This window comes from Arachis ipaensis, chromosome B02 (genome assembly GCF_000816755.2).
Source record: "Arachis ipaensis cultivar K30076 chromosome B02, Araip1.1, whole genome shotgun sequence".
Classification (NCBI taxonomy): Eukaryota; Viridiplantae; Streptophyta; class Magnoliopsida; order Fabales; family Fabaceae; genus Arachis; species Arachis ipaensis.
This window is the reverse complement of record NC_029786.2, coordinates 62,090,616-62,103,147: the sequence shown is the minus strand read 5'-3', so window position 1 is coordinate 62,103,147 and position 12,532 is coordinate 62,090,616. Positions and strand designations below refer to the sequence as shown.

Genomic DNA, 12,532 nt, shown 5'->3' with positions numbered 1-12,532 from the left:
AGAAATCAGTAACTCAGGAGTTATCAAACTCAAGCATGATTGATAATTGTTATCTTTGCTAATTGAACTGAACTTCTATAATCCCAATCTTTCCTTAGGGATTAACTAGGATTCGAAGATCAAACTAATTAGTCACTTGACCTTTCTTTACTTTAAGTAAAGACTAATTGAGTGGAATTGAGATTCAATTTTCATCATCATTGATAAGGATAACTAGGATAGGACTTCTAATTTCTCATATCTTGCCAAAAGTGTGTTTTACAGTTATTTATTTAAATTACAGTCTTTTACTTATTTTAAATTGCAATTTAAATTACTTGTTCCCTACCTTCAAAACCCCAATTTACAATCTTCATAACCAATAATAAGAACATACTTCCCTGCAGTTCCTTGAGAAGAGGACCCGAGGTTTAAATACTCGGTTATCAAATTTAAAGGGGTTTGTTACTTGTGACAACCAAAACGTTTGTACGAAGGGATTTCTGTTGGTTTAGAATCTATATCTACAACACGACTATTTTTATAAAATTCTTTACTAGCAAAAAATCCTAACGTCAGCTTGCCATTTCGAGGACAGCTCTGCATTTTTCGGGGTTTACCTCTACCTCGCGTTGTGTGATCATCAAGCCGAGAAACTTTTCTGCATCCATCCTAAATGCACGTTTGGTCAGGTTGAGGAGCATTCGATGCTTCCTTAAGGTATCCATTATGAGTTCGAGGTTGTTGATGAGTTGTTCGCTAGATTCGGTCTTTGCGAGCATGTTGTCTATATAGACTTCTAGCTTGGTCCCGGACAGATCTTGGAATATTTTGTTAACGAGTCTTTGGTAGGTGGCTCCGGCGTTTTTTAGGCTGAAGGGCATGACTTTGAAACCGTACGTGCCGTCAGGCTGATGAAGACCGTTTTTTCCTCGTCGGGCCGGTGCATGGGTATCTGATTGTACCCGGAGTATGCGTCCATGAAGCTGAGGTATTGGTGGCCAGATGCAGCGTCTACTAGTCCGTCAGTGTTTGGTAGGGGAAAGGCATCTTTTGGACAGGCTTTGTTTAAGTCTGTGTATTCGACGCACATCCGCCATTTTCTGTTAGCTTTTTTGACTAGTACGACGTTAGCCAGCCAGGTCGCATAGGGTAGTTCGCTGATGAAGCATGCTTCGAGGAGGGCTTTGACTTGCTTTTTGACTTCGGTAGCTCGATCGGGGGACATTTTTCGTCTCTTTTGTGTGACGGTCTTGGCCATAGGGTCTACAGCTAGCCGGTGGGATATTAGGTCGGGGTCTATACCCGGCATGTCGGCGGGTGTGAATGCGAACATATCTCTATTCCATTTTAAGAGGCGAGAGAGGTCCTCCTTAATGTCGTAGGGGAGGTTCCGGTTGATGAAAGTGTGTTCTTCTTTGGTTTGGCCTATTTGTAACTTCTCCATGTCTCCCTCTAGTTCTAGTCGAGGTTGCCCGTCTTGTCGAGCGTCCAGGTCAGCTAAGAATATGCCGGCCATGTCCCGGGATCTCTTCTGTAGGGCTAAGCTGGTGTTGTCGCATTTTGCCGCGGTTTTCCGGTCTCCGTGGATAGTCCCAACAGAGCCATCTTCTGCTGTGAACTTCATTAGGAGGTATTTGGTGAAGATGACGGCGGAGAGGCCATTTATTGTTTTCCTTCCAAGGATGACACTATAGGCGGTGGAGTCTTTGAGGACTACGAATTCGGACAGAATTGTCTTCCTCTGGTCTCCCTTTCCTATGGTAAGAGGGAGGGTGATCGAGCCATCCGGTTTGAGGAAGTTATCCCCTAGCCCGGTTACTCCGTTACGGTGTGTTTGGAGGTTGTCGTCGCAGACTCCGAGTTTGTTGAAAGCCCCTCTAAAAAGGATGTTGGAGTCCGCTCCCGTGTCGACTAGTATTCTTTTGACTAGTCCGGTTTCGATTTTTGCCGAGATGACGAAGGGGGCATCTTCCACCGAGGTACTGTGTTGGCAGTCCTCGGGGGAGAACGTTATTGCTTTATCGGTGGTGGTTGCATTTTATTGTCTGACTGCCAGTACTTTGAGGTCCTTTTTTAGTGCCGATTTTGATTTCCCCGGGACGTCTTTGCCTCTGATGACGTTCACGATAATGGTCGGGTCAGTTTCCGGGCTTTCTCTGGGGCCTTGTCGTTGTGCTCTCAGGTTACGTCCTTCTCTTTCTGGTGATCTTTCCTTTTCTGCGCGTCTTGGTTCCCTGATGATTTTCGCGAACTCGGAGAGTTTGCCGTCTCGTATAGCTTGTTCAAGGGCGTCTTTTAAATCAAAGCAGTCCTGCGTCCTATGTCCATATCCTCGGTGGTAGTCGCAGTAGAAGGTCTTGTTGCCACATGTTCTCTCTTTTAGCTGTCGAGCCTTCGGGAGGATGCCGCGGTCTGCTATTTGGTGGTATATCTCGGTGATCGGTGCTGTCAGTGGTGTGTAGTTGGAGAATTTTCCGACTCTGGGGGGTCGGTTTGTGTTCACTGGCTTGTGGTGTTCCTTCTGATTCTCTCTAGAGGGGGGTTATGCTGAGGTGTCGGCAAGCCGTGTTGTGTGCTGCCGTGCTGCCGTTTGTTGGTGGCTACGACTTGGCTTACTTTTTCGTCCTTTATGTACTCTTTAGCGACGCTTTGTATTTCGTGCATAGTCCATACTGGTTTGGTAGTGAGGTGTTTTCGGAAGTCCTCGTTTGTGAGTCCGTTTGTAAGGCAAAGGCTTGCGACCGAGTCTGTGAGTCCGTTGACTGTCAGGCACTCGTCGTTGAATTGGTCGAGGTATTTCCTTGTGGACTCGTCTTGTTTCTGCGTGACTCCCAATAGGTTGATGGGGTGTTTGGCTTTGGTGATTCTGGAAGCCGGTTATGGATCCGTTGGGGAGGGCATTAAACCATTTGATCGCTGGTCCAGCTAGGGTTACTGGGAAGGCTTTGCATCGGACGGCATCGGCGGTGCCTTCTAGGTTCATCCTGGCCTCGAAGGCCGTTAGGTGCTCTTGGGGATCTTTGGTTCCGTCGTACTTGATGAGCGGATAATTTATACGCTTTTTGACATTGTTTTTAGTATGTTTTTAGTAGGATCTAGTTACTTTTAGGGATGTTTTCATTAGTTTTTATGTTAAATTCACATTTCTGGACTTTACTATGAGTTTGTGTGTTTTTCTGTGATTTCAGGTATTTTCTGGCTGAAATTGAGGGACTTGAGCAGAAATTAGATTCAGAGGTTGAAGAAGGACTGCTGATACTGTTGGATTCTGACCTTTCTGCACTTAAAATGGATTTTCTGGAGCTACAGAACTCGAAATGGCGCGCTTCCAATTGCGTTGGAAAGTAGACATCCAGGGCTTTCCAGCAATATATAATAGTCCATACTTTGGCCAAGAATAGATGACTTAAACTGGCGTTCAACGCCAGCTTTCTGCCCAAATATGGCGTCCAGCGCCAGAAAAGGAGCCAAAACCAGAGTTGAACGCCCAAACTGGCACAAAAGCTGACGTTCAACTCCAAGAAGGACCTCTACACGTGCAACACTCAAAGCCCAGCCCAAGCACACACCAAGTGGGCCCCAGAAGTGGATTTATGCATCAATTACTTACTCATGTAAACCCTAGTAGCTAGTTTATTATAAATAGGACCTTTTACTATTGTATTAGGTATCTTTGAACGCATTGTTCTTAGACCATGGGGGCTGGCCATCTCGGCCATGCCTGGACCTTCACTTATGTATTTTTAACGGTAGAGTTTCTACACTCCATAGATTAAGGTGTGGAGCTCTGCTGTTCCTCAAAGATTAATGCAAAGTACTACTGTTTTCTATTCAATTCATCTTATTTCGCTTCTAAGATATCCATTCGCACCCAAGAACGTGATGAAGGTGATGATTATGTGTGACGCTCATCATCTGTGGTATTCCGAGTAGGATTCAATGATTGAATGACTGTGACGAGCTTCAAACTCGCGATTGCTGGGCGTTAGTGACAGACGCAAAAGGAGGGTGAATCCTATTCCAGCATGATCGAGAACCGACAGATGATTAGCCGTGCTGTGACAGAGCATGTGAGCATATTTTTCACTGAGAGGAGGGGATGTAGCCACTGACAACGGTGATGCCCTTGCATAAAGCCAGCCATGGAAAGGAGTAAGACTGATTGGATGAAGATAGCAGGAAAGCAGAGGTTTAGAGGAACGAAAGCATCTCCATTCGCTTATCTGAAATTCTCACCAATGAATTATATAAGTATTTCTATCCCTATTCTACTAATTATTATTCGAAAACACCATTATCAATTTATATCTGCCTAACTGAGATTTGCAAGGTGACCATAGCTTGCTTCATACCCACAATCTCCGTGGGATTCGACCTTACTCACGTAAAGTATTACTTGGACGACCCAGTGCACTTGCTGGTTAGTTGTATCGAAGTTGTGAACCATGGTATTGGCACCATGTTCTTGGCGCCATTGCCGGGGAAAGAAAGAGCCATGAATTTTACATGATCAAAGTGTAATTACGATTGCACATACCAAGTTGCTCACGTTGCCAGGGATTGTTTGAGCCTGGACATCACAATTTCGTGCACCAAGTTTTTGGCGCCGTTGCCGGGGATTGTTCGAGTTTGGACAACTGACGGTTCATCCTGTTGCTCAGATTAGGTAATTTTCTTTTTGTTTTCTTTTCAAAAATTGTTCAAAAATATTTCAAAACTTTCTCACCTGTTTTCAAAAAAAAAAAAATTTAGATTCAGAATTTTTAAGAATGAATTCTAGTGTTTCACGAAGCATGTGAAGCCTGGCTGGCTGTAAAGCCATGTCTAAATTTATTTGGACTGAGGCTTGCAATTTGTTATCAAGAGCAATATACTCTGGTGTTAAATGCTGAAGCTTGGCTGGCCATTGGCCATGTCTAGTGTTTTGGACCGAAGCTTTCATTGAAAGCTTGGCTGGCTAGTGAGCCATGTCTAATTCCTGGACTGAAGTTTTAGACTAAGAATGCAAGATTCCTGGAATTCATATTAAAAATTTTGGAATCCTTATTTTTCTTTTTCATATAATTTTCGAAAAAAATCCAAAAAAAATTAGAAAATCATAAAAATCAAAAATATTTTTCTGTTTCTTGTTTGAGTCATGAGTCATGTCTTAAGTTTGGTGTCAATTGCATGTGCATCTTGTATTTTTCGAAAATTTCATGCATTCATAGTGTTCTTCATGATCTTCAAGTTGTTCTTGGTAAGTCTTCTTCCCACAGGATTATCTCAGGATCTGTGAACCCCACAGGATCCCCACCTACCTCATCATCTCTCTTTCCATTCATGATCATCCCTTCTGTTTTCCATTTACCACTCACATCCATACACCCACTACCTTCAAAATTCAACATCTCTTTCCCACCCAATCCCACCCATATGGCCGAATACACACTCCCATCCATCTCCTCCATGTCTTCTTCTTATTCTTCTATTCTTTCTTCTTTTGCTCGAGGGCGAGCAACATTCTAAGTTTGGTGTGGTAAAAGCATAGCTTTTTTGTTTTTTCCATAACCATTGATGGCACCTAAGGCCAGAGAAACCTCTAGAAAGAGGAAAGGGAAGACAAAAGCTTCCATCAAGGGTCTATAGCTCAGTGGTAGAACATTTGACTGCAAATCAAGAGATCCCTGAGATACCTCAGGGGATACATTTTCTTCCACACAACTATTGGAAGCAACTAAGGGTGGAACATCAAGAACACTCCATCATCCTTCATGAAATAAGAAAAGATCAAAAAGCAATGAGGGAGGAGCAACAAAGACAAGGAAAAGACATAGAAGAGCTCAAGGACATCATTGGTTCCTCAAGAAGGAAACGCCACCATCACTAAGGTGGATTCATTCCTTGCTCTTATTTCTTCTGTTTTTCGTTTTCTATGTTATGTGCTTATCTATGTTTGTGTCTTCATTACATGATCATTAGTAGTTAGTAACTTTGTCTTAAAGTTATGAATGTCCTATGAATCCATCACCTCTCTTAAATAAAAAATGTTTTAATTCAAAAGAACAAGAAGTACATGAGTTTCGAATTTATCCTTGAACTTAGCTTAATTATATTGATGTGGTGACAATGCTTCTTGTTTTCTGAATGTATGCTTGAACAGTGCATATGTCTTTTGAAGTTGTTGTTTAAGAATGTTATATATGTTGGCTCTTGAAAGAATGATGACTAGGAGACAGGTTATTTGATAATCTGAAAAATCATAAAAATGATTCTTGAAGCAAGAAAAAGTAGCAAAGAACAAAGCTTGCAGAAAAAAAAATTTAGGCGAAAAAAAAATATAAAAAGAAAAAAGCAAGCAGAAAAAGCCAAAAGCTCTTAAAACCAAGAGGCAAGAGCAAAAAGCCAATAACCCTTAAACCCTAAACCCTAAACCCTAAACCCTAAGGATCCCAAGGCTTTGAGCATCAGTGGATAGGAGGGCCTAAAGGAATAAAATCCTGGTCTAAGCGGCTAAACCAAGCTGTCCCTAACCATGTGCTTGTGGCGTGTAGGTGTCAACTGAAAACTTGAGACTGAGCGGTTAAAGTCAAGGTCCAAAGCAAAAGAAGAGTGTGCTTAAGAACCCTGGACACCTCTAATTGGGGACTTTAGCAAAGCTGAGTCACAATCTGAAAAGGTTCACCCAATTATGTGTCTGTGGCATTTATGTATCCCATGGAAAGGAGTAAGACTGATTGGATGAAGATAACAGGAAAGCAGAGGTTCAGAGGAACGAAAGCATCTCCATTCGCTTATCTAAAATTCTCACCAATGAATTATATAAGTATTTTTATCCCTATTCTACTAATTATTATTCGAAAAAACCATTATCAATTTATATCTGCCTAACTGAGATTTGCAAGGTGACCATAGCTTGCTTCATACCAACAATCTCCGTGGGATTCGACCCTTACTCACGTAAGGTATTACTTGGACGACCCAGTGCACTTGCTGGTTAGTTGTATCGAAGTTGTGAACCATGGTATTGGCACCATGTTCTTGGCGCCATTGCCGGGGAAAGAAAGAGCCATAAATTTTACATGATCAAAGTGTAATTACGATTGCGCATACCAAGTTGCTCACGTTGCCAGGGATTATTTGAGCCTGGACATCACAATTTCGTGCACTAGTACTTCATGTCCATGTGTTTATCAAATCCTTTTGGGAGTTTCGCTTTTAAGATTCTCTCTGTGAAGGGAGTGGCTCCCATTATTACGTGGTCGTTTCTCGTGCGTTTGGTCTCTCGGTGCCGTCGGTCATCGTCCGTATGAACTAGATCGCAGGAGACGCTACGGTCGTACCTTTTGCTATGTCGTCGTCCTGGCGACCTGCCGTGTCTCGGGTCACGCAAGATGCTTCGAGTGTGCCTCTTGGTATGTTGCTGTTCTGGCGATCTGCCGTGGCGAGATCTTGATCTGGAGGTCGCGTGACTTCCGTTTTCGGTGTTGTATTTTTCCTTAGTAGCGACTCGGCCCTCGAGTTCCTGTACACGGAGGCAGAGGTCTGGGATTATTTGGGCTGCTTTGTCTCCTGGATTTTCGGGATGTCGTGCTTCGATGATAACGGGGTCGTTCTCTTTGTTATGCGCTGGAGTAGTTTGGCGGATGGTGCTTGCTATCCTTCCGTGGGGTACAGTTTCTTGGTGTTCAGGAGTAGGGTTCCTTGTTCGGGAGTTATCTTGGTGGCTAACCGAATGCTCTTCAAGTTCGTCCGCCATTCTGACTCAATCGGTGTAAGTCCCCACAGACGGCGCCAATGTACAAGATGTCTCCGGTACGGGTTGAGAGATGGATCGGAAACTTGCGGGTTGAGGCGGATGCTGGATCACTTGACTGGAGCAATGGGGGAGGTACCTGCAAAAACACTCCGACGCTCAAGTCAGAATGGATCAAAGAGGTATAAGATGTGAGGAATGAATGAATACCTGGAGGGACCTGGGTCCTCTATTTATAAGCGATGGTTGTTATCTTATCTTATCTTGTTTGGCTAAGATAAGGGAGATGTTTGAATTCGAAAGTTGGTTAGGAGCTTTTAATGGGCCGATTCCAGACCTTCTAGATAGGCAGAGCGGCTCGGATCTGGGTAGCCGGGTTCCAAGATCGTTCCGGGTGTGGGATCCGTGGGCCGGATCTGTAACAATATTGAATTTAAAAAATAAAGATTGTTAAGTAATTATGATTTTTTTAAATAAATAGTAAAAATAAAATAAATGTTATAAACTATATTCTTTCATAAATAACCCTTTTAAGTTCTTAATTATGTTTGGCATGATTTATTTGTATATCATTTAAATTGGCATTGTTTTTATAACGATCATTTAATCTTAATAATTGTTAGAGTTTTTTTATGCCTTACAATAATTATCTATAAAGAAGAAACATATATATTCTGAAAAAGTTATTAAATAAATTTATTCTTTTTGCCCTATTTTCGCATTAAAAAAATTGTTATTCTATCTTTTTTTTTAACTATTATCATGTTATTATAATTGTTAAATAATATTGAAAAAATCTTAAAAAATAGAAATAGCGATGACACTTCGAATAATTAATTTAATAGAATTAAACTTAAACGAATAAGATGATTCAATTAATTATACAGATAATAGTATATTTATAAATATTAATAATAAAAATAGTCTCACTAATGTAAATGATCAATACAATAATTATATGAAAAAAATAAATAATTACATAATTGTATAATTTTCAAGATCCTATATGATTGAATTTAATGGACAATTTCAAAAATATCTATATGATAATGTCCTAATATTTTAGCATGCTGTAAATTATACTATAATTTTATATATCATATTATAACTTTAATTCAACTTCTTAAACACATGAAGTACACATGATAAAAGAAAATATTACAAAACAAAATTATAGTAAGATTATTTAAAAATACTGTAAAAAAGACACATCTCTTTTGTTAATCAAAAGTTAGAAGAAAAAAATACGTGTCTAATGAGCAACTAAAATAGACAAAAATATTTAAAAAATATAAAAAAATAAAATATATAAGTAGTGATAAAAGAAATAAAAATTAAATAAATTACAAAAATTATACCCTAAACACAAGAGAGAGAGAAAGAAAGAGAAAAAAGAGAAGGAATGAGTAAAAAACACATTATGATTTCGTATAAATAGATGACATTGAAAGAAATAAAATAATTAAATTAATTTATGTATTTCGTTATCATATTTATTATTTACTAAAATAATTTGATATTTACTCCGATCAAATCAAATCAAATAATTAATATAATTAACTAAATTAATTAATTGGTATAATTAATTGTGAAATTTGAATGTCTAATCAAATTAATTAATTGATATCATTAATTAGTTATAATTGATTTGCTTTACAGAATTAAAAAAACAAATCGAGAAACATTCTTAGAAGTATGCCACATCAACTCCATCATTAAGTGTAGAAATCCGATATTTATATAATAGAATAGATTCGGTTATTAAACCTTATTTTTATCTTCTAACCAACAACATCTTTAGTAAAATAAAAAGCATGTGATAATTTATTCATGATTGTTACAGATTTAAATATTTTTTTATCTAAATTTATTTAAGTAAAAATAAATGACATTGAAAAAAATAAACTAATTAATATAATTAACTAAATTAATTAATTGATATAATTAATTATAATTAATCAATTTATATAAATTGTAATAAATTGTCAGATTTGAATGTCTAATTAAATTAATTAATTGATATCATTAATTAGTTATAATTGATTTGCTTTATAGAATTAAAAGAAATAAATTGAAAAATACTCTCCAGAAGCATATAAATTAATTAATTGATATCATTAATTAGTTATAATTGATTTGCTTTATAGAATTAAAAGAAATAAATTGAAAAACATTCTCAAAAGCATGCCATGTCAGCTCCACCATTAAGTGTAAAAATCTGATTTTTATATAATAGAATAGATTTCTTTTATGTATAAATATACTCAAAATGAGAAGGCACGGATGAATATTTCATTGATTGTTTGTTTAACGAATACTATAACCCGAAAATATCTTAATCTAGACATTCTACCACTGCCGATGAAAATTGAACCTGTAGTAATTCAAGGTGGCCAATGTATTTTTTATAGTATTAGATAGAAGAATATTTCTTAAAATAAATATATCCATTATGATGATTTTTTTTCTCAATTATTAGATTTTTATGTCAATTTTGTGAATTTTTTGAAGGCATAAGACAATAAAATGGGTTGACTTTAATATCATTAGAAATTAAATTTATTTGTTCAAATAAGCACCATTAATTATATTAATAAAGTAATTTTGTATTAATAATGTGATTTACATTTTAATTTTCTCGAGTAAATTTATTTCAAAATGTAGGAATTAGATTCAATTAGCTAAAATTTTAAAGATAATATAGAATTTTACAATAAAATTAACATTCATCAAGGAAATAAATTTATTTATGCCTCTTTTCTAATTATAAATAATACCAAGGCTTAGGAAAAAAATTAATGTCATCATTCTTATTAACTAAACCATAATATTAGATAGTTGATAATTTTATAAGTGGAAATTGTTAAGTAATAACGTAAAAATTAACAACAAACAAGCAATAAAAATTCATAAAAAATCTATTATATATTACTAATTTTATAATTAAAATAAATCACATATCATATTCTCATCTATTATATTTATTATCTATTCTATTATATAAAAATCAAGTTTCTGTGCACTTAATGATGAAGCTGACGTGATATGCTTCTAAGAGTGATTAATTTATTAATTATTAAAATAATAAATATATGAATAAAATAGACAATCGAGATATTTTTTATTAATAATTAAATCAAATCAAATCATATATATTGAGCTAAATTCAAATAATGTGAATTAAGGGCTAAACTAAAATAAGATGATTTTTTACTTATTCAAATTGAATGCAATAAATACAAATTAATTTTGTTTGATAATCATGGTCTTCTAGTCTTCTATATATAGATAACCACACAAAATTATAAAAATCATCATTTTTATCGTTTTTGCTATTTCAACTCTGCTTTTCTTTTCTTTTTTTCTTTAGGTATAATTTCTTTTATGTATAAATGTACTCAAAATGAGAAGGCATAGATGAGTGTTTCATTAATTGTTTGGTTAATGAATACTATAGCCCAAAAATGTCCCAATTTAATAATTCTACCGCTACCAATGGAAGTTGAACCTGTAGTAATTCAGTGTGACCATGATAATTTTTATAGTATTGGATAAAAGAATTTTTGTTAAAATGAATATACATATTGTAATTAATTTTCTTTGTCAATCTATTATCCTTTTACCTAACAAATAATATCTATGTTGAATATATTATTTTCATCAGAAGTCACACATAATTGATTGATAATTCTATATATAAAAATACTTCTGTGATAACTAAACAGCGTATTGTTAATTCGCTAAAGTTAATTCTCCTATGATTATACCAATGTATAGTATTATTAGATAAAAACTGATTAGATTACATTTATTTCCAATGAGGTGGGCGAGCTTTTAGGCCTAATTACGGTTAAAATTAAGGAAGGTTAGAAAAATGCTAACAATACGAATATTTTTTATTTCTAATACCCAATAATAAATATATAAATTAAAACAAATATTTTTTATTTCAATAAATCATCATCTTTAACCTCAATCTTAAGATTTCTTAGTTCAGTAGGATCAATCACAAACACAATCCAAATACAAGGCAATCAGAAATAAACACAATTAGAACAAGTAGTACAACTAGCAGTTAAATAGAATTATTTATATAGGCAAACCAAAAATAATGGTGCATACTCAAACAATAGCAAATAAATACACATGATTCATGTTTGTCCTACTGGCCATGAGCTCACGTGTTGGTTAAAGTACTAGACTCGACACATCCAGTAACTAATCTCGACATTGTCTCTTTGCTGTGCATCTCCAGGAGGAATAAATTTCGAAGAAGAGTGCTCTACCACCTTCTCTTGGAGGTACTCAAGGGGGGTAATGTTCCAAGGAAAAGTACCCTACCACCTTCTTATGGAGGTCGTGCCATATAAAACAAAGGATTAGTGCCTTTCCAACTTGTAAACAGAGAAAATGTGGGCAAGATCTCCATCCCCATATCACACTACAACTACGAGCAAACAGGATAAAGCCACCATTCTTACTCAGTGCAGGTGCCACAATAATACGCAAACGGAACGAAACCCACATCATTCCCACTTCAGTTTTCATATCACATTCAATCATATCACTAAGTCAATTAATTTCATCAGTTATAATATGTAGTAACCCCATTCGTTTATCAAAATAGTCAATCTCATCATTTTGTGAGTGGGACTAAGCTACTGTCCTCACCATGGGAGGGACGAACTGCCATTCCCATAATATTTTCATCCGGTTAACCAAGTTTTTATTTCGAAAATTAAATTTATTATATTTCTCCCAGTATATTCAAAGCTTAAAAATTGGTTATTCGACTCCATACGGAGGTTATAGGGG

The 12,532-nt window shown here is 36.4% G+C and overlaps 1 long non-coding RNA gene across 1 annotated transcript in view; it reads right to left on the bottom strand.

Moving 5' to 3' along the window:
• LOC107628358 overlaps positions 61 to 12,532 on the bottom strand; it is a 19,404-nt gene continuing 6,932 nt past the window's right edge. Inside the window, exon 3 of the long non-coding RNA XR_001617740.2 lies at positions 61 to 72. This is a non-coding gene — a long non-coding RNA (uncharacterized LOC107628358). The remainder of the gene's footprint in view (positions 73 to 12,532) is intronic.